Source organism: Anas acuta, chromosome 2, assembly GCF_963932015.1.
Source record: "Anas acuta chromosome 2, bAnaAcu1.1, whole genome shotgun sequence".
Lineage (NCBI taxonomy): Eukaryota > Metazoa > Chordata > Aves > Anseriformes > Anatidae > Anas > Anas acuta.
Window position 1 is genome coordinate 131,329,517 of NC_088980.1, and position 21,644 is coordinate 131,351,160.

The 21,644-nt window shown below is 34.6% G+C and overlaps 1 long non-coding RNA gene across 1 annotated transcript in view; it reads right to left on the minus strand.

Annotated features, from left to right (window-relative positions):
* Nucleotides 1-330: 330 nt before the first annotated feature.
* LOC137851827 (uncharacterized) overlaps nucleotides 331-21,644 on the minus strand; it is an 83,255-nt gene continuing 61,941 nt past the window's right edge. Inside the window, exon 3 of the long non-coding RNA XR_011093507.1 lies at nucleotides 331-3,885. This is a non-coding gene — a long non-coding RNA (uncharacterized lncRNA). The remainder of the gene's footprint in view (nucleotides 3,886-21,644) is intronic.

Sequence of the window (21,644 nt, forward strand, 5' to 3'; positions counted from 1 at the left end):
GCTAGATTACTGTAAATGACCTCGAGACATCAGTTTTTGTCCTGCTGTCTTTAGAGACAAGTTAATTTGTTGGCAGTTTACAAAAGGCACATATAAGTAAAAACTTCCTCCTTCTAACAGCATAGAATCATGTATATATTCCAGCCTCTATTTTTTTAAACATCAATTCAATTGCTAAAATCTTGCTGTTTATATACTATATATGTATAAAAGAACACCTCAGCTGGTAGATTAAGGAAACGCTAAATTCAATAATGAACACTGAGAATTCTGTGATTAATATGCTGTGTCACACTTGGCAAATATACGTCTGCTTAATTCAGTAAAGACTTCAGTTCCCATTGGGGATTATTTTATAGTTTTGATCTTGTAATAGTGTCATAATATTGGGGGGAGGAGGAGGGAGGAAAGTTTGTAATACATACGCATTTCACTACTATGTAATAATCAGCCATTTATAATTTACCTATCCTTGTCATGTATCATACAGAAATACAAGAAGGAAGCTTTTACTATTTTTCTTCATGGTGAACTAAAAGTAGCCTTTCTTTTTTATTATTATTTTTATTAACATGCATTTCCTGCTTTGAAGCAACTTTCCCATTACATTGTGTAGTAAATGCCATGCTGCTTAGTCTTGTGCAAGGTAAAATAGTTTTGATACCTTTCTGATACTTACCCTTAAAGCGTTTCACAGAGGTCAATGTAAGGTTTATTCATTACTAGCAGTGTTTGACTTTATCTTCATATTTATGCCAGCCAAAAGGCTTTCTCAGAACACACCCAACAGACCAAGTTTTGTGTAAGATGCTGGGGGCCTAATTCAACAAACTTATAAAAATAGAAAATTTCATGGACCAAACACATGCTCATTTACTAAAAGTACTTTTCAGTTCTTCAATAAACATATAGTCTCACTGCCTAAGATTATATGTATATAATGAATGAGACAAGAAGTCATACTATTGATGAATCTGTTGAAGATGGGTGCTATTTTTCTTGATGTGATAAAATGGAAAAGCAGAGGTTAAATGAACCACCATTAGGGTTATAATCTTCCATGGGCACTGAAAGTGTTTGTGCACTTAACCTTCACCAAACCCTACATCCTATATATTTGCTTCAGCAAATGCTAAATGATAAATATGTATAATTAAGGCAGACTGAAAACTTTGTTCTTCTCTTACATTTATTTGGATCACTTTTTTTTTTTTTTTTTTTTTTTTTTTTTTTTTTTTTTGTCATCGTCTAAGCAACAGGTCTCTGATTTATCACTTTCAGGGAAAATATTTAACCGTCGCAGCACCTTAACTTTCAGCTGAATCATACAGATTATATTATACAGATTTATACAGAAGAGCCTTCATAAATACACAATCACTGTAGCAGGTGCCCTTCTGTGCATGTTCTTAACAATGATAGTAATTGGCACAACATGTCAAAGATGGGGCAGTCCCAGCCTCAGAGAAGAACCATTATGGACTGACCAGAATCCCTCCCCCCATTACCCAACCCCACTGCCAAGGCAGGGTAGAGGAGTCAGGAATGAAGCAGAAAGTGAGTGAAGTGAAATTGAGACAGGGAAGAAAGGGGATGGTAGAGAAATGGTGTTTTAGATTTTGTATTTATTATTCAACATCCAAGTCTATTTTTAAGTGGTAATAAATTAATTTCTCCCAAGACTGTTTTTCCCATGATGGCAATTTGTAACTGATCTCCCTGTCTTTATCTCAATCCTTCAGCGTTTCCATTTTATTTTATTTTTGTGTGCTGTTGAAAAGGAGGAGCAAGGGAGCACCTTGGTGAGCACCTGGCAGTCAGCCAAGGTCAGCCCACCACAGACGGTTATGTCATTATATCAAAGGGTTTTATTTTCTGCTCTAATAGAGCATGTATACAAAGTTGTTTGGTCCTTAGAAACCTTGGTGGCAATACATTTTGTTTTTTCTTTGGAATTTTTTTACTTCTTTTTGGAGTTTGCTTTGGCCTGAAGAGGACAGGTATAAATGTTTTGTAAAAATTAAAAAAAAAATAAAATAAAATAGGGAGCTCAATATGCCAACTTTTTTTCTATGTTGTTAAAAGCCTCCCTGAAATATGAATGTCTCTAGATCTTACTACCCAGTGCTCTGCAGCAGATCTCATTCACCTGGATATTTGTGAAGGTTTCTTGGATGTAAATTATTTCAGACAGAATATGTTGACAGTTGAATGAAATTTGGCTTCATCTTGAATGCTTATATAACTCACTTATTGCCAAACTTGTCACAGTGTTTCTTCTGATATATCAGATATATGTCTGTATCTGACATGTTTACCCATATTAAGTTCATTTATATGGATGATGCTCGCGCACAACCTCTGAACCAACAGACAGTAACTGTCTTTGAGAGACATGGAGGATGAATGCCTTGAACAGCTTTTTGAAGTGCTTCTCTCTGTAAGCACCTACAGTCCATTTCATGGAAAAATTAGATATCAGTTCAAACCATCACTGAGGTTAGTTTGAGACGACATGCTTGCCTTTGCTTTGAATCGAGCACTTACTGCTAAGAGGTATCCTGCTGCCTCTCAGCTGCTCAATGGCACTGGGTAATTGAGACAGTTCCTAAGTGTGTGATGATCTTCCCTTCACTCTGTACCAGTATAAATTGTCCCTTCCTCATTTCAGCCCAAGCTGCTTCACAGGAAGAGCATCCATGTGACCAGGCACCTCTTCCTCCCCTCCGACAGGCACTAGCAGCTGCTGCTCTTCACAGGTGTCTGGCACATGGTGTTGTGCAGGCCCTCCTCATGTTTGTCACACAAATGGGTGGAGAGAGTCAGAAGAAGCTCATGGAGACCTTGACCTACACAGCAAGATCTCAAACTAACAGCAGAGAAGATTTTTCAAACTGGTCTGGTTAGGTTACATTTTTTTAGACAATTTCAATGAAAATCCTAAGATTCTCATGTCAAAATGATACATTTGAGTTATAGCTAGTTATGATACATTTTAAAAATAATCTCATGTAACAATCACAGCTAGGGAAATGAAACATTTGCAATTATTCTGCCTGTTTTGTTTTGGTTTTGTTATTTTCCTTTTTTTTTTTTTTTTTTTTTCATTTTGATCCATAACAGGATAGCCTTTTTTAAGTCTCAAAATTTGCCAATATGGACACTTAATTTTAAGTGTGTTCTTGGAATTTTGTAAATAAAATTTTTCAATTTCCATATGTTCAAAACTCAAACATTAGTTTTACTTTTCCTCGTAAGTTTTTGCTGTGTCATTTCAAACATCTAGTTCTCATTTAAGACCAAAGAGAACACTAATGAGAACAGAGGTTGAATATACTGGAAAAGATGACATTTCTGGGGGTAGTATATGAAAATAAGGAACTCAAAAATGCTAGCAAGCCTAAACTTATTCTACATATTCTGTACTGAAATTGACTAGGTCTAATTCCAAAATCATACATATAAGTCTGGAAAACAATCTTTGCAATCAACTTAATAATATCTTTTTCAGTTTATAAAAACACAAAACGCAGTAGAAACACAGACTGATTTAACAAAATAGGCCCATTCCCTGATTCATTTTCTCATGAATCAAACTAAAATACATTCCACAAGGCTGCAGTGCCCTCATAATTCACATGAAAAGTCACATTAAATAACAAAACAAAAGAACAAAACACAACATATATTTAGCTTCAAAATATTTACCTATTGGGTAGTTGTTCACTGTACATATTTATTAGTGTTTCATTTTGTTTCAATGGCTTTTACAAAGAAATAATAGACAGAGCTTTTCTCTCCCAGGCTTCCTCCTGTATCCCCAATGGCACTCAGTCAGCTTCCTGCAGCAAAGCTTCCATTCATGCTGTTCCCTTCCATTAGCACCTTAGGGAATACAGAGATGAAGAGATTTGAGTGTTTATCTGGAAGATACACTGAGGGTGCTGTTGAAGCAGTATTTTAGAAACTCACTGGTATATGGCAGTTCATAGGAATTTCAAAAAAAAAAATCCCAACATAACACAGTTTACATAAATTGAAAACTTTCAGAACCATATTTCATTCTGAGGAAATATCTGCTCTTTGTTGCCTCTGTATATATTCTTTAGTAATTATTTTATAGAATTTCTGATAGAGGATATGATGATTTTCTGAATAAGCTGGAAAATATTAACAGACTATTTAAAACCAACAATTGAATAGGAGGAGTTTGGTGAGGCTTGAAACAGTTATGTACTTTGATAAGAAAGGCTTATACTTTTAATATTACCAGTAAACTACCAGTTAGGAAATTTAAAGGAAATACTCTTTTAAAGCATCTCCAAGGAAAACAACACACTGTTTTGGGGAGAGGGAGTATGCTTTTAATCTTTCACAACTGAGAGGTTGATTTTAGAGGAAGAGTTAGTCTGTTCTGCAATGAATGCAGTCATCCTCCAAAATACTAGTACCAGAATCCTTGGAGAGTGTAAAAGAATCCTTTTACACTCCATGCATGAGCTACTTGTGCTATGCATGAGCTGAATCAGGTCCTAAGTGTACTACCTGGGGAAAACAGCCAGTAACTGTTCTCAGAAGTTATGTGTAATTAAGACAACATCTCATGTAATGCTTACCAGGTAAATTCCAATTTATTCATCTTTGAAAGGCCATTACTTTTAATGAAAATGTACCATGTAGTCCAAAGTAGCATAGGCATCTTCCTTTAATATTTTTGTACCTTACAGTATTGGAATTCATGGCATCTTTAAAATAAATGAAAACACAGACATCTAATCATTATTTGAAGAAAAACTGATAAATAAAGATGAAACTGGAAAATTGTCCAGGCCCTAAGATAGCAAAATAGTGTATTATCACTGTCTTTGAGAGGCAGCTGAGAAGATCAGTAAGAAACATAAATATCAACTGCAGAAGCAAACAAAACTTGGACTTCCATTCACTCAAAGCCCTGCATAGTTTTGACTAGACTCTTACCTACTCTGATTTGACTGTTTACTTCAGTCTTCAATGTCATTCAGAATTTCTTTTCCATGTTTGCCCTTTTATCCTTTTTATTGCTGTAACTTTCTCTCATTACCTTTTCCTTCCCTTTCATTCCAGCTTCAACTAACTCTACATATACTTCACCCCTATTAAAAAGTGAATTAAAACACTGTAGCCAGCTATCAGATAATTTATTCTTTTTTTTTTTTTTTTTTTTTTTTTCCCATTCTACCTTTCTTGTTTGAATTGTTTTAGCTCACAGCCTTTTCAGACAGAAGCCCATATATTTCTCTAAGCAAAGAACCTAGCACATTGGGGCTCCATGTTATGTTACAATTCTAAGATGCATGATTAGTATCCATGATAATACTTGGTGTCAGCTTGAATTAAATACAATGCAGTCCATGTTATAAATGAGTCCATGGAGACTCATTTTATATGTGTGCAGGGACAAAACTGCCCTATCACATAGGTACTAGAAAGATGAATGTGTTAGTAATTGAAAACAACTTGTTTCAAAACTAACATTTATGGTTCCATACATATAACACAAAGCATGACTAATTTTTTTTTCTATTTTAACTAAGAGCTGCTTTCTCATATTTGCATACATAAATGAAACCACATTTGAAAGTATAATTTCAGTGTGGACTAGATAAAAAATTACATTATCAAGACCTTTCGATAATAAGAGTTGATATAATATCTGTCGGGTGTTATTCTAAACATGTATTTTGTGTTACAGAATTTGGGCATGTAACCAGATTAGATACAAACTAAATCTGTTAGAATCCACAATACAGTAATTCATTAAGGATGTGGATAAAATTCCTAAGAAATGCACAGGAATTTCACCATGGGCTTTCTTTTAATGTGATGCAGTGAATAGTGATATGTTTCCAAATTATACAAGTATCATTAGAAAATTGACAGTAAACTGTGCTTTTATGAAGACTGCATTGTACAAATGATAAAGGCTGAAAAACAAACAAACAAACAACAAAACAAAACACATTATTTGCAATGTAATTAAAAACAAACAGAACAACAGTAGGGTATGTCTGCTTTGCATTTTTTTGTCACGAGACATGGGGGATAAAAGACCTTTCCATCTGATGTGTTTCAGTGGTCTCCATCTAATATAAGAGTATTAGTGGTCACCACCCCTGAAATGGCTTAGCACCGCATTCATGCACAACTAGGCAGTGTATTATTGTACAGGATAAGAAGAAGTGATTTTTAAGCAAATGTGAGCCACTGTCTGGGAATGCCTGTAAGAAGGGTGGAATACAGACAGAACAAAACAGGAAATTTTGTTTTCTTTCTAGGTTCTTTGCAGGTACTTCCCCTGTGTTCTAATATCAATGATATGCTGAGTATTTTAATTCGATTTAGTATATCATTATTGGTGGAGGTAAAATAAGGATGCATTAAATTCAAGCTGAGCTATAATGGAAATCCTGTATTCATTATGTATGTATTAAAAATAATCAAGTCCATTATACCACCAAAATAAATCCCAAAGAAATGCAGAAAATTATTGTTAAAATGCTATTTTAAAGTGTTATCAGTTGAGTCATTCTCTGTAACTAGAGATCGCTGTTGTTTTCTTTTCAAAGGCAACCAATCCTTTACCCTTTCCAAAGCAAACACTTAGAAATAAAGTGAACTTTCTCACCTTTCAAAATAGAAGCAAGGTTATATATATATATATACACATATATATATATATATATATATATACATTTATATATACATATATATATATATATATATATATATTATTTTTTTTTTTTTTTTCTGTGAGGGTCACCAAGCACTGACACAGGTTTTCTGGAGGGATTGTGTAGTCTCCATCCTTTGAGATATTCAGGAGCTTTCTGAACATGGTCCTGGGTACCTTGCTCTAAGTGACCATACTTTGGCAGGTGTTTTGGACAAGATGACCTCCAGAGATCCCTTTCAAACTCAACCATTCTGTCATTAAAATAAAAATTACATTTTGTTATTGCAATCACCTTCCCATTCCCTCTAAAATTTCTCAGGTAAATATATGTATTCCTTACTGTACAAACTGAAGGAATTCATACTGTAGATCATGAGATTAAATATTTGGGGACATACTTGTTTTGTGTAATACAGAACGGTTCTGAAAATTATTTCTGCTAATTGAAACCTGGGGGAATTACTATTTTATCTATAAGAAGACTCTGCTGTAAGTATTTTATAAAGCTGTTAATATCTTCACATGAGAGGATGTTCTACTGCAGTTTCCTACATGTAAACATCCTTAGCATGAGAAAAGTTCATTTTTACCATAGCTTATTATTCTACTATATATAGATTTTAATATATTAACCAATGTCATTTTCTGTAATTTACACATCAGGAGACAGGAAAAATTTTGAAATAGAGTGTAGGAGATTTAAGAAAGTTCCTTTCTGTGTGTGGTGTTGTACAACAATCAGTTCGACACTTCAAACATGTTAGCTCCTGACATCTGACATTTATTTGGCCAATTCTTCACTTTGATATCCAGGAGAAATAGTTACTATAAAGAATTCTGTTTTAAAATCTATTTTGCATATGACTCTTGCTACTAAAATGTTCTTTTTGGCTAAATCAAAGCTTCTTCACTGGCATGCTGAAAGGCAAATCAGCATGTCTCTACCAGATTTCAGCTTGCACCAACTACTTCTGTGCTAAGTCTGTATGCAAAAAGTGACAGTAATATGTATAATGAATAAAGTGTTTTGTTCAATAACTTTAATTCATTCTGAATTGTTTTGACTCACTCTTCTCATTTCCACAAAAAAAAAACAAAAAACAAAACCTTGAACAGGTATCAGCTCTTGATATTTGGACAAGAGATGGAGAAAAAGAAAGGATTAGTGAAAGAAATGTTAGGCAGCCTTTACTTTTCCAGAAGTATTTTCACTTAAATATCCGAGAACGAGAAATATGCAATGTCCATGATGCCTCCTTTTTTGAAATGAAGACATTGTTCCATAACTAACTTTTCTTCTCCTTCAGATAGATAGACAACAAAGTCTCCTCAGAATCATAGAATCATGGAGTGGTTTGGGTTGGAAGCGACCTTAAAGATCATCTAGTTCCAAACCAACTGTCTTTGGCAGAGATACCTCTACTTGACTATGTTGCTCAAAGCCCCATCCAACCTGGCCTTGAACACCTCCAGGGACACATCCACAGATTCTGTGGGAAGCTTGTGCCAGTGCCTACCATGCTCACAGTTAAGAATTTCCTTCTTATATCTAATCTAAATCTACCCTCTTTTATTTTGAAGCTGTTACTCCTTGTTACTATACTTCCTGACAAAAAGTCCCTCCCCAGCTTTCCTTTAGGCCCCCTTTAGGTACTGAAAGGCTGCTATAAGGTCTCTCTGGAGTCTACTCCTTGCCAGGCTGAACAACCCCAACTCTCAGCCTGTTTTCAATGGAGAGGTGCTCCAGCTCTCTGAACACCTTTGTCTCTGCTAGGTGGACAATAGTTGTCAAGTCAGGCAACTATTGTACCTTAAATTATATAAAGGAAATGAGCATTTCGTATTCTATTCTAATAACCTATAATAACCATAACCTATTTCAGGTTGTTGCTTATTTTTCAAGTTACTTTACTGTTTTTTTTTTTTTTTTTTTTTTTTTTTTTTTTTAATAGTTTATCATTTCCACATTTCATAGTATGGTTTTTGTTATGGAAACATTTGCCATTGGCATGAGTCAAGCTTAGTCATAGCCACATGGGCAAAATAAAACTGGCTTATATAGTAGTTGAAAATTTATGTAAAGGTTTTGGAGATAATAAAGATTTTTATGATGTTTGTGGCTGTGCATATGTATGTATGTGCACAGATACATACACACAACTCATGAAGCTGTAATATCAAGATTTTGATCTGCATAAATTTGAAAGGACGTTGCATAATGTGTCCTAAGAGAGACTCCAATAAAACAATTTGTTGTATGACCCCGTTGTACATTCTGTACATGCTATACATTTAGAAGTGAGATCTTTTCAAAGGTGTGCTGGGGTTCTGTTAAAATATATAGGGTATATCAGAAATACACAGTAGTACTGCTGTTCCCATATTCTCTTGTTTGTTGTATTTATTTAGTGCATTTAAGAATAGTGAACCTCTTGGTCACATTTCTTCCAGCTGTTCATTCTTTTCAAAGCTCTAGAGCTACATGCTAGGTTGAATGAAAATCAGCACCATGGGAAAAAGTGTGATACAGGAAGGCAGAAGACCCTTTGCACCATTTTCATATTACATAAGCAAAGTCCTTTCTTTATGAGCTGAGGCTAGCATTGCAATAGATGAAGTAAAGATAGCTATAGACTACAGATTTAATGTTAACTTTAATGCTAAATATGTGTAGTCTGTGATTAAAACAAAATACTTCAAAAGTCAATGAAAGTTCCTTGATTATAATATAATTAATTAATATAATAATTCACATAATTATAATATGAATTAATAACCTGGCAAATGGTGACATTTGTATTTACCACGAAAGGCTACAAATGATAATATTTGCATTTTTAGTCACCTATAAAATAAAAGGCATATGCAAATGCAATAAAAAGGTAGGATAACTTAGGATAATTAGGTACTTACGTTTTTGTTTTAGAAATCTTTACTGATATTCAACTCTTTCCCATTCTAAATTTGACAAAATCAAAGATAATCTAATCTGGAATTCTTCTTTAAAGTATCTTTATAAATAAAACAGTGAGCTAGGATCATGATGATTTACCAACAGCAGTATCTACTTAACACCTAAATTAATCTAAAAAAAAATATATATATATATATGAAATATATATAAACATATATATATATTTTTTTTGGAGTTGTAACTATGGCCATGAAGTTCCATTCTCTATTTCCAGTTGGCTAATTGTCTGATTTCTCAAATGGGAAAAACCTGGGAAAGCTGATCTGAATTTCTTGAAATTTAGAACAGTATCAGACATATCTCACCTAACTTTAGCCAAGTAAAAGTTCATTTTTGATACTGACATAGTTGTCTAGACCATCTTTATAGTCACAAGGGAACAGAGTGAAGGACTTCCTCCAAGAACAAACAATGACATTGATCTTATTTACCTAGTTATGGATGGTGCGAATGAATCACCTCATTGCAGTGCTCACCTGTAGACATGGACTAGAGGTGGAGCTTTAACAGTAAATGTAAACTAACTGCCCTGTCACAATCTTACAGTATTTGAGATGAATCTTATTTCCCTTGTTTAGAAATTCCAGCTTTTTTATTTGGTTAGACATCTCCTCAGCAAGAGCTCAAAACATAATCATTGTCTTCCTCTAAACTAATGAATTCTATAATTGATCTATCAAATGTTGTTTTCTACCTCATTTCAGTGAGTTTGTTAGCTTTTTCATTCATGGCTTATGAAATGTGAGTTTAATGTATTTTCTTTAGGTGTTCATCATTTCAAACTTTTGCTTTAATTTATGCATTGCGTCATTTCACAAATGCATCACATGCTTCATTATTTTCCATTTTTTTTCCCCTTACAGTTTATATTTCTTTTTCTGTCTCTTCATAAGTTTTATATCTTTGCCAGCTTCATGTAGTCTCTTGATGAATCCCTGATGCTTAGGAAGTATTTCTCTACTGATTATATGATTCTCAAAATGATTCCTTTTTATTGGTATCAATACTTTTAGTTGAGCATCAGTTGTTTCTCTCAGTATCAGTTGCAAGGATGCCTTTCAGATTCTTAAAGGAGACTACAGGTGAGTCTTTCAGACTTGTTAAGTCTTTTTAAGTCTTGTTAAGTCTTGTTAAGTCTCATCTTTTCTCCCATTGACTCCGGAGGTCATCCAAAAAATCTCCAGTCTCTGAAACTTGTGGATTTAGACCACAGTTTCTTCTTTATTCTTATTTCTTTATTTTGAGAGAGACAAAAAAAGGAAGCCATTTTGGTTCTCAAGAAAGCATGCTAGCCCTGGGTCATCTGGCTATTTAAACTTGCTTAAGAACGGCTTAACTCACCGAATAGGAAAACTATACTAGCTATTCATTTTGCTCTCCTATGCCTAATTTTATTAGTTTTCTTTTTTCAGCTATGGGGAAATACACTTATTTCATGAAATTTAGGATACAGCTGGTGTAGGGTGGTATAACTTAACTGGAGCATTGCCCAGTATCATGACTTCTGGTTTTGATTTAAAGAGACTGGAATAACATAATGTGTTTCTATTAATTGTATGTCTCTTCAACCTGTTTCATTAGCACTGGCCTAATAGCCAATGTAGTAGTGGTAATGTAGTTTGAATAGTAAAATAACTAAGTAAACAAATAGAGTTGCAAGGATGTCTGTCCAGCAGAATTATGAAGTAATTATTTTTCCAATGGCATAGAAGTGGGATGGACAAAGCCAGATAAGCAAAAAGCAAATATTTATAAGCAATATTTACAAAAAAGAAGTTGATTGGAAAAAAAATGCTAGGAAGCCTTTTTCTGTTGCAGGTTTTAAATTAACTTCAATTAACTTTTACTGGGTCTGTCTGGAATGGAGTTAACTTTCCCTGCAATAGTTCGTACAGTGCTGTGCTCTGCACTTGCAGCTACAATGTGCTGGTATCACACCAGTGTTGTGTCTATTGCTGCACAATACTGGCACTGCATCAAGACACCCTCCAACCCCCTCCAGAGCCAGCAGGCTGGGAGTGGGCAAGAGGTGGAGAGAGGACATCAGCAGGGCAGTTGACCTAAACAAACCAAAGGGGTATTCCATACTACATATATATGATGTCACACAGAGCAATAAAAGGTGGGAAAGGGGGAGAGAGGGGGCAGGGCTCTCGTTATGAAGACATCTGTCCTTCCAAACAAACGTTACCCATATTGAGGCCCTACTTCCTGGAATGTGGCTGAACATCACTTATTGATCAGAAGTAGAGATTTTCTTTACTCTGTGCTTCCACACAGCCTTTGCTATTTTTTTCCCCTCTTCCTTTTCCCTTTAATTAAATTATCCTTATCTCAATCCTTATCATCATACTTTCTTCTTCCCCTCTTCTTCTGAGGAGAGGGAGTGAGAGAATGTTCGTAGTGGAGTTTAGCTGCCCCAGGTAAAACTACCACAATGCCACTTTAAGAAAATAAGTTGTCTGTGAGATTAGAACAGCGTTAGCACTTTTATTTTGTCATTGTGGATGTTAGTAGTTGTGGTATGATGCAAAGAAAGAAGTTAGAATACCTTGGAATTCAAGTGTTTTATGTTAATAAAATGGTCTTAACCTTCAAGAGAAAAATAGTCAAAAATGGAAAGTGTTACTGTTTCTTTAGGAGTATCAGTTTGCTTTGTTAAGAAATGGCATATACCTAAATACATTGTAATTTAACATGTCAATTATTATTTATGTGTATTATTATTACAGCTTTATTGCAGTAGCAAGTCTATACCGTAATTATTGGTAAAGTTAAGATACTGACCTTAAATTAATGACATCTTAATGGCTCCCCACAGATGTCCTGTAGATGCCAACAGTTGATAGTATAACTGAATGCAGGTTAATAGAGAGTTAATAATATAGCTTTAGTGTATATATAAAATATATTTTCACAATGCATTATAAGTCTTCTTTTTGATACAAGAGAACTTACAATGTCTTTTTTTGTGTTTTTTTTTTTGTGCTTTTTTTTTTTTTTTTTTTTTTGCACATGCCTTTCTTGTTGTATAGCTAGCAAAACCAGCTGAAATAAGTGCATTCATAGGATTTATTAGCTCTTGATTCTGTAATACTTACAGAGAAGTCAAAGTACTTGTAGAGCAACCACTGGGAAAAAAAATAAGTTCGATAACGTTTTGAATCAGTGTTTTACTTGCTTTTGTTTGTTTGTTTCATTTTCTTGTTTATTTTTGTTTTTGTTATTTGCTGTTGTTTTTTTTTTCACTCTTCTTGTTAGAACTTTCCTGGTGAGTTTACCCATGTATTTACTGTATATCAAAAAAATAAAAATAAAAATTAAAAATAAAAAAAGACACGACATATATTGAAGCAATGCACGACATATATTGAAGCAATGAAGTGATCAATCCAGCTTAGACTGTGAGATAAGTTTTATAACTCCCAAGCAGAATGCAATTTGTATGCTGTAAAGGACATGTAAAAAAAAAACTGTAAAGCTTTGTGGACATGAAATGGAAGAACCTATTCTTGTTAGTAACAACTGTGGAAAGGATTTGAGAACCAAGGATAATAAACTTACTTTCAGCATGATTAGCAAGTGGCCTAATGTGGTCTTTGAATGCATGGACATAAGAATAGTCATAGATATAGCTAAAATACATTATAGTTGTAGTAAGTTGAAGTAGTCATTGATAAGTCCCATTGTTTCAATTTTGGTAATCAACAAATTCAAAATGTTGTCAGTAGCTAAAAAGGATTCTCCTTACATTTCCCCCTGCCAAAAAAAAAAAAAAAAAAAAAAGTTGTAATCCAGAAATTACATTATATTATGATTAAAGAATTTTGAACTACTGGGTTGATCTGAATATCAGGTCATCTGATAAGTTAAATACCTGCATGAAGAAGAGTTTTCTGATTGAACATAATTCCTTACTCTGCTAAAAAAAAAAAAAAAAATCATTTAGAGAAGACTACATTTCAAGACTGAAAGTTGAAACTAAAACATAGAAACAAAACAAATCTCAGATTTTTTAATGCCAAGGGCAATTAAATAGTGGAGTAATTTATTCAGAGATCTGATTAATTTCATCCTAAATAAGAACTTTATATCAGCACTCTATAGTTCTATAACATATATGTAATAGATAAAACAGAAGTTGTGGGCTTGATATGTTAAGGTGAATTATCCTCTCACATGCAAGATTTGCTGTTTTTTTGTTTCCAATTTCTGAAATTCTATAGCTGGTATTTCTTAAGGGTATCTATTTACAGGAGAAATATGGCCCATATGAATAGCCAGAGTGCTGTTTTGGCACCCACTGCACTTCTCATAAAACAAATAAGGCCAGAAAAGACAGCAGTGACAGTGGTAACAGAAGGAATTCCACCTACATAACAGAAAAGAAAGACATTTCTCCAAAAAGAGGGTAATGGTTCTGTAGATGGATGCTGCATGGAGGTGGGAGGGTGAGCTGTGTGGAGAAGCTGAATGTTGTTTACTTTACTGTGGCTGGGTCAGCTTAGAAGATCTCCCCATGGACATCAGATCTTCCACACAAACCCAAAGGGTAATTTAAGAGCTCAGCTGAGCTGGAGGCAATCTGTGACTGCTGAATTCTTCCAATGTGTCAGCTCATCTGGAAACACCCAAGCATGAGTGATAAGAGTGGGTGGGAAGAACAAGGTGCTTCTGAAGAGTGATGACATGATTTTAGGGGCCATTGCAGCAAATGCAATGTCAACATATCCATGAAAAGATTGTTCTGTATTGGAACAAAGTAATAAGGAATAAAACAGACCAAAACAAAATCCCAAATCAGAAACAAACAAACAAAAATGTGATAGGGAAATAAAATCCTTTTGTAAGATATTTTGAAAAAAAAAAATTGCAAACAATTAACTAAGACAGTCCTAAGACTGAAGTCTTAGATCCTAAGTCTTAGTCCTAAGACTTGAAGTCTTTCACTTTCTAGGATGGTCCAAAGGGGTTCTTGCTTCTTTATTGCAAGCTCTGTGGCCTTGTTGCAAACAAAAGATATGAGCTCTAGAGGTATTGGGCCCTTGAGTCAGTGCACTCAGAGTTCTGGGCTACTTGCCTGTTCTGGATGGATACATACATGAAGGCATTCTGAAGTATAGGACATGCATGAACTTTCCTCCCTTTTCCCTTCTTATTGGTCAATTAGTATGGATTACCAAGAGCCAGATTTTAGGATGCACTACTTGGTAAACGATGTCAACAGCTGGTACATTTGTCTTCAAGCTAGGTGTATAGGCTACTTCTGCTTCATAATTTAAATGTAAACTGTAAGTTTTATGATGCTCTAGGTGGTGCCTATGTCAGATTTGAAAACACTAGTTGCAGAATAGCAATGGTACTGTTCTTGGAGGTAATGGCACAGAAACTTTCTCAGCTGCCACTCTGTCTTCTGTGCAATCACAGGTACCATTTTTCTTTTAAACTTCACTTACTTTTCTGTTCAATTTCTACAAATTATGCATGGCTAAGAGCATGGAGGAAATTATCAGGGAATAGAGATTGGGACACAGGACTCCTATATGTTTGAAATGAATGTATATATTTATTTATTTATTTTTAATTGCACTGCATTAATGTCTTGTATTAATTTAGGGAGAAGATACATTTTTCGTAAGTTGCCTTCTGTCCTCTGAGTTCATTGCATCAGAAACCATGTTCAAACTGGTGCACCCAGATATTGCTGGCCACTGTAAATGAAATTTGATTTGTTTATTCCCCCAAAAGGACTGTAGCAATATCTTACAGTTTTCAGATGGCCAAATCACATAATGTTTTCTCAAAGTCATTATCTCTATTACTTCAATAATGTTCATGGATTTGTCATCAAGAAAAATAATGGTTAATGTCAAATGGGAAAATATATAAAAATTTGAAATAAAACAAAACTATCAACATTTAATGCATGGCTGTTGCCCTTTTTTGAAGATATCATAAGAACATGGATTACTTGGACTTAGAATTGAAATTTGAAAATAAATACTGTATTAATTTTCTCAGGCACAAAACCAGAAATTCATGACCCTTTTTCTCATAAAACACTAACATTTTGGTATGTACAATTATCTAAAGTAAAATGTATTAAGCCCCCAGAATATATAGTATGTATGTATGTGTGTGAATGTATATGAATACATGTATTATTCTTTTCTTTTAGAGTGCATGACTTTTTCATAGCTATTACGTTAAGCTAAACAAAGAGACATTTGTTTCTCAACAAGGTTTGAAAAATAAGGGAGAAGAAATCGTCACCACAGCAGCTGTCAAAATGTGGATTCTCAATGTTGATAACATGCTGAGTATGCAGTAAAGCTTTTGTTCTTGGCATGCCCATTCATACAGATGAGAGAAGCTTAAAGATGTGACTGTTTTTCAGTCCACATAGCTGACTTTAATCAGAACATTTAGCCTTGTTCTTCCTCCTTTCAAGGTTATGAAAAAACTTGATAAATCTCCCATTGCATGCCACATAACATTGTTATAGTCTTCCTGTCAGATATACACAATCCTGGTGTCATGTTTTTCTGAGATTTAGACTGCAATATTTTCTCTGACTGCAATGTAAGAATGAGAAAATCTAAATTTGTTGGAGTCCTGGAATGAGGTCTCAATGCAGCAGTGGATGAGAAATAGGCCAGCAATTCAACAGATGTTTAGGACTTCATCTTGCAAGCTTCTCTCACGTCAAATAATTTTATGTGGACTTTTTCCCTGTTACACGGCATTCCCCAGTCACTGTGTTGCAGGTTAGTTCAAAGCCTGTGTAACATTTTGAATGTTTTCAGATGAAAATTTACTGGAGGATGGAGTTTAGGGTGGAAGGAGAACTTTCACTCCTCTACCCCTCATTGGCTGACATGGTACAAGCATCATCTCGTGTGAAATGGGTTAATTTGTGCAGTCCCCTGATATTCCCCACTCCATTAAGGCTTTCATTTACTTCTGATATTAATATAGTATAAATAGCATGTAACAGCCCTTGGCACATGGTTAATTGCAGTCACAGAAAATACACAAGATTAGTCTTTTATAATATTGTGTTTCTGTTCAGCGTAAATAACTGTAATTTATTTTATGATTCATGAAGTTATTCATACCCTTGACATCGTATTCTCATCCTCAGACAAAAATGATGAAGCTTCTTTATGAGAATATGACAAATCATCTAATAAATTTTTATAGGTGTTGATTCACAATAAGAGAAGAATATTTGAATGCCACTGCAATTTTGAGATAATTATCTGTTCTTTACCATTGCATTGATACCTCTTTCTATCATACAGTTGTTTCTCTATACTAATTAGGTTAACTGATGCAAGAAAAATACACATCAGGCTGTTTTATAAAAAAATGAACATTTCACACATGAAGGTGCTTTTTCTAAACATATATTAAAGTCTTTGCCATCTGGCAGATTCACCCACCGAATAGGCTCAATGATGATTTTAGACCTGTTCAGGTTTCAATTTTTAAGTCCTACTAGGCTCACCATTTTCTATAAGGATGCTGTCATAGCTTGCACATTTTAAAAAAATAGATCCTGAAAAGGGAATAATCTTTGGACCTTGTTTACCATTTTATCACAACATGATACATAGTTGTTTTGTTTGTTTGTTTGTTTGTTTGTTTTTTAAATTTTATTTATTTATTTTATCTGGGTTTTGTGATTATTTCCACTCATATTTTTAAATGGACACCTCAGCACTTCACTGTAACACTGCAGATGGGTGGCAGTGCCAAGGTGCTGTCAGTGGGGGCTGCACGGCTTCCCCTTGAAGGAGAGGCCAGGCCTCCACCATGCCAAACACGGTCAGTTCCAGCTGGTACTAGCTGGTTCCAGCCAGCTTCAATGGCCCCACCATGGGGCACCTCCGAGCAAGGCAACCATGGTGATGGTGCCTCTGGGAAAACATTTTTAAGAAAGGGAAGAAAATGCTGCTCAGGCAGTGAGGAGTGAGAGAAAAAGTGCGAGAAGCAGTCATGGGAACACTAAGGTTTGAGAAGGAGGGGAAGAGATGCTCCAGATACTGGAGGAGAGATTCCCCTGCAGAGAGTACCATGGTGGAGCAGGTGGGTATTTTCTGAAGGAGCTGTGGCCTGTGGAGGAGCCACAGTGCAACAGGTTTATCTTGTGGGACTGCAGCCTGTGGAGAAGGCACTAAGCTGAAATGGGAAAAGTGTGAGGAGGAAGGAGGGGCAGAGAGGAACTGTTACAGGCTGTCCACCGCCCCCCATTACCCAGCCCCCTGTGCTGCTCAGGGTGGGGGACAGAGGAGGGAGTCGAATCAGGAATAAAGTTCTGCCAATGATGGAAACTGGTAAGCAATCTCCCTGTCTTTGTCCACGAGCTCTTGCATCATATTTTCTTCCCTGGTCCTGCTGAGGAGGGAAATTGAGAGAGGGGCTAGGTGGGTGCCTTCCAGCTGGCCAAGCTCAGTCCCACTACACACTAAAATACTCATCAGACTCTCTTGTGTAAGGACATTTTTTCCATGAACTATGTTGGGATTTTGATAGGTATATTATGAATGCTGATCTTACCTTAAGTCTTACCATCTCCGTTCCTTATCCTATTTTCTATTTGTAATCTGTATCTTTTTGCAAAGTGTGATACTTTACACACTATCAGGAGCTATCAGGGTCTACACACCTCTTCATTTAGAATTTAGGTATTAGGATCAAATCTTGCTTTTGAACATTGCTAATCTGCTTTATACTTTATTAGAAACTCTGTCTATGTAACATAGTCATGTAATTTTACTATGGTGAATCTCGGTTTTACCTGATTTTTTTCAGTCACTGTTCATTTCTCTGGTTTGAATTAAAAATAAAAATTCATAGCAAAGTATGTGAACATTTTAAAGTGACATTTTCAATGGGTGATTATTATTATTATTATTTTTATTATTTTTATTTTTTAATTATTATTATTTTTTTTTCTGAGCAAATCAATTAGGGTTGTGATTTTGCAGATACAATGTGAACAATAGCCAGTCCTCGTCAGAGCTTAAGTATGTGATTGCTTTTGGTGTGTGTGTATATATATATATACACATATGTATATATATATGTATATGTATATATGTATATATATGTATATGTATGTATATATGTAACAGCAGAAAGAAGTATACTCGTTTTTTGTCATCTGCATTTTCCCTCTGAAAATATGTATTTTTAACAATAAGGAGATGACAAAAAATTGCCGATGATGGTTTTGGCACAACTTAATAAAAAGCTACCACACAGCTGAAATGTGACAGCAGACTACATGAACACTCCTACTTGTGTATAATGAGAGTTAAAACAGGTCTACGTAAAGTACTGAAATTCATTGATCACAAAAAAAAAAAAAAAAATCATCAGGTCATACCAACAGTTCACCTTTAGATTTAAGGAAGGAAATGTTAATCAATAAATTTCAATTACTATGATCCCCTTGATTCAACCTGTTTTTAACATTCACTTTCACATTTAACATGTTATTATAAACATCACTTAGAAACCAGTCTGTAATGAAAGAGTATATTGATGGTGTGCATATGAGTCGTGCAAGTACTTTGCACTCATTTAATTAGTCATTTAAAACTGATCATATTTTTTGCTAATTTAATGAATATAAAGAGTAAATATCTGTTATTGGAAAATCATAAATTCTCTCAACAAGTATAACCATGTCTTTCTATGTTATGGAAATAAAGACTATAGTATGTTATGGCTCTACAGACTTTGAATTTTTCGTTTTTCTTTGAACTTTTCATTAGCTTTTAATTTCAGACAGAGTAGCCTGGTGCCATATTCTTCAAAAAACAGAAGACCATTTATTACCTATGGTAATAAAGTGGTTAGAAATGACTTCTAAAATGACAATATGAGGAGCCAAAGATGTGTCTATAAAAGACATTGCCTCTGACAGTCAAAAGAAGGAAGCTTTCCTCATGGTTGGAGCAGCAAAAATTAATTCTGATGTTCTTTTCATGTTGATGTACATATCCCATAGGGTTTGGAAATATGTTAGAAACATGCATTCACATCCAACACAATATTTCAAAGGACAAGACACGCTATTCTGAGTGAATGCTCTTAACCTAGATGTACATTTTTGAAGTACTTCTTTCTCTCTCTTAAAGCTGTTCCTGAGGCAACTTTGCACCAACACATCTTGGGACTGTATCTGAATGGTATGGTGTCAGTTGTTGATTTATGCTTGTTTGGATGTTGGCTTTATGATTGACAAAGACATCTTGCATTGTTCTCTGGAAAACTAGGCTTTCTCAGATAATAAAAAATCTGAATCTCATCGGTGCTTATGTCAATGAAGACCTAATTCCAGTATAACTAAATTCTACTGGTTTTCTTTGAGAGGAGCTGTAGACTGTCAAAGCATTTGGACCTGATTCTTCTGTAAGAACTGTATTTTTGACATCTTGTGGGAGCGTGGCCAGTTCTGTAATGGATTTTGCTAAAAAGACTATAAAGGTTTGCTTGGTGTCTGTATTTTTTACTACCTGAACATTCTTGCAGGCTTATCAACTGATGTAATTTCCGTGTTACACAGAAAATTTAGCCAAATATTTTGCTTGCTCTTTGTAAAGATCTTCCTGAATTGCCAAATCTAAGTTGCTTCCTAAAACCTAAATTTTAGATTCACTCTCTCTCCTCCCCCTTAAGTTGCAGTTATTAAGATGAATTTTAATTCCCAGCCTGAATGATAGTTAAATTTTTATTTTTTTTACCAAAAATTTTCCAAATGTCATTGTAAACCTCACCACAAAAGGAAATCTGAAATGCAACATTGAACTTCCTGAACTACCAAGTAGCTTTTGAATTTTGAAAAGCAGAAAATCCTCAAAAAAATGAAGCTTTTAAAGCTTCTAAAATCTGCAGTTTCCAAGTAGTTGTCATGGAGGAGTCATCTCAGAGTCATAGACCCTAGTAATCTCTGCTCTCCTGGAATTCACAGGGCAATTTGGCAAGACTACTAGGGATACTTGGATTTTATTATTTTATGGTTTTATTGGATACTTGTCTGTGTTTTGGCAAGCATTAGTTGAAACAGATGTTTATATACAACATTTTTATTTCTGAAACATGCTTCATCTTAAAACTAGCTTGGTTTACTGCCTTTGCTATTCCTATTGGAAAGCTGTTACAGAATCTTCTGGCTCTGAAGACTACAACTTCTAATTTCCAACCCAAATGTATTTATGGCTCATATAGAAATATTTTTATTTTTTTATTAGGTCAACATTGTTGTTTATTTTAAGTAGCCTTTTTTTTTTTTTTTTTTCCAAAACACTCGTATACTTGTATTTATGTAGAACAATCTTATCACATCTCACTTCATTTTACTAAATTAAACAAAACAAGATCTTTTTGTCTATTGCATATGGATTGTGGTACTCTCATCTCATACTTCTAAGAATTACATTTGCTATTTGATGAACATGTCACATTACTGGCAAAAATTAACTGAGCCACATCACTCTTCTTTCTCTTCCAACTGATGAGCTCACAGTTTAGAGCAGTTACTTTTGTTTCCTCAAATTTATCAGCTTGCATTAGAGCTCTCCATGGCCATATTGCTTCAGTTGCTTATATGTCATACTCTGGTCTTCTTCATGTTGTGTTATTAACATTTTTTTTTTTTTTCAGCTAGCCTTTATATTTTATGTCTACATAAAATGTAACATAACAAAAATATTAAACAAGATCCGTACCATGGCTAATCCTTGACTAACTGTATTCGTAATTGGTCCTAGCTTGATTATTCCCTTCTCAGATCTATCAGTTGCCAGTTGTTTTTCAGCCACTATCCACCACACAGTTTTTGTACCAGCTCTCATGCTCTCCCACTTGTTAATTCCCTTAAGTACTTTATCAGATGTTTTTTTACCACATAGCTGATACATTAGGTATATTGTTATTTCCCCACAT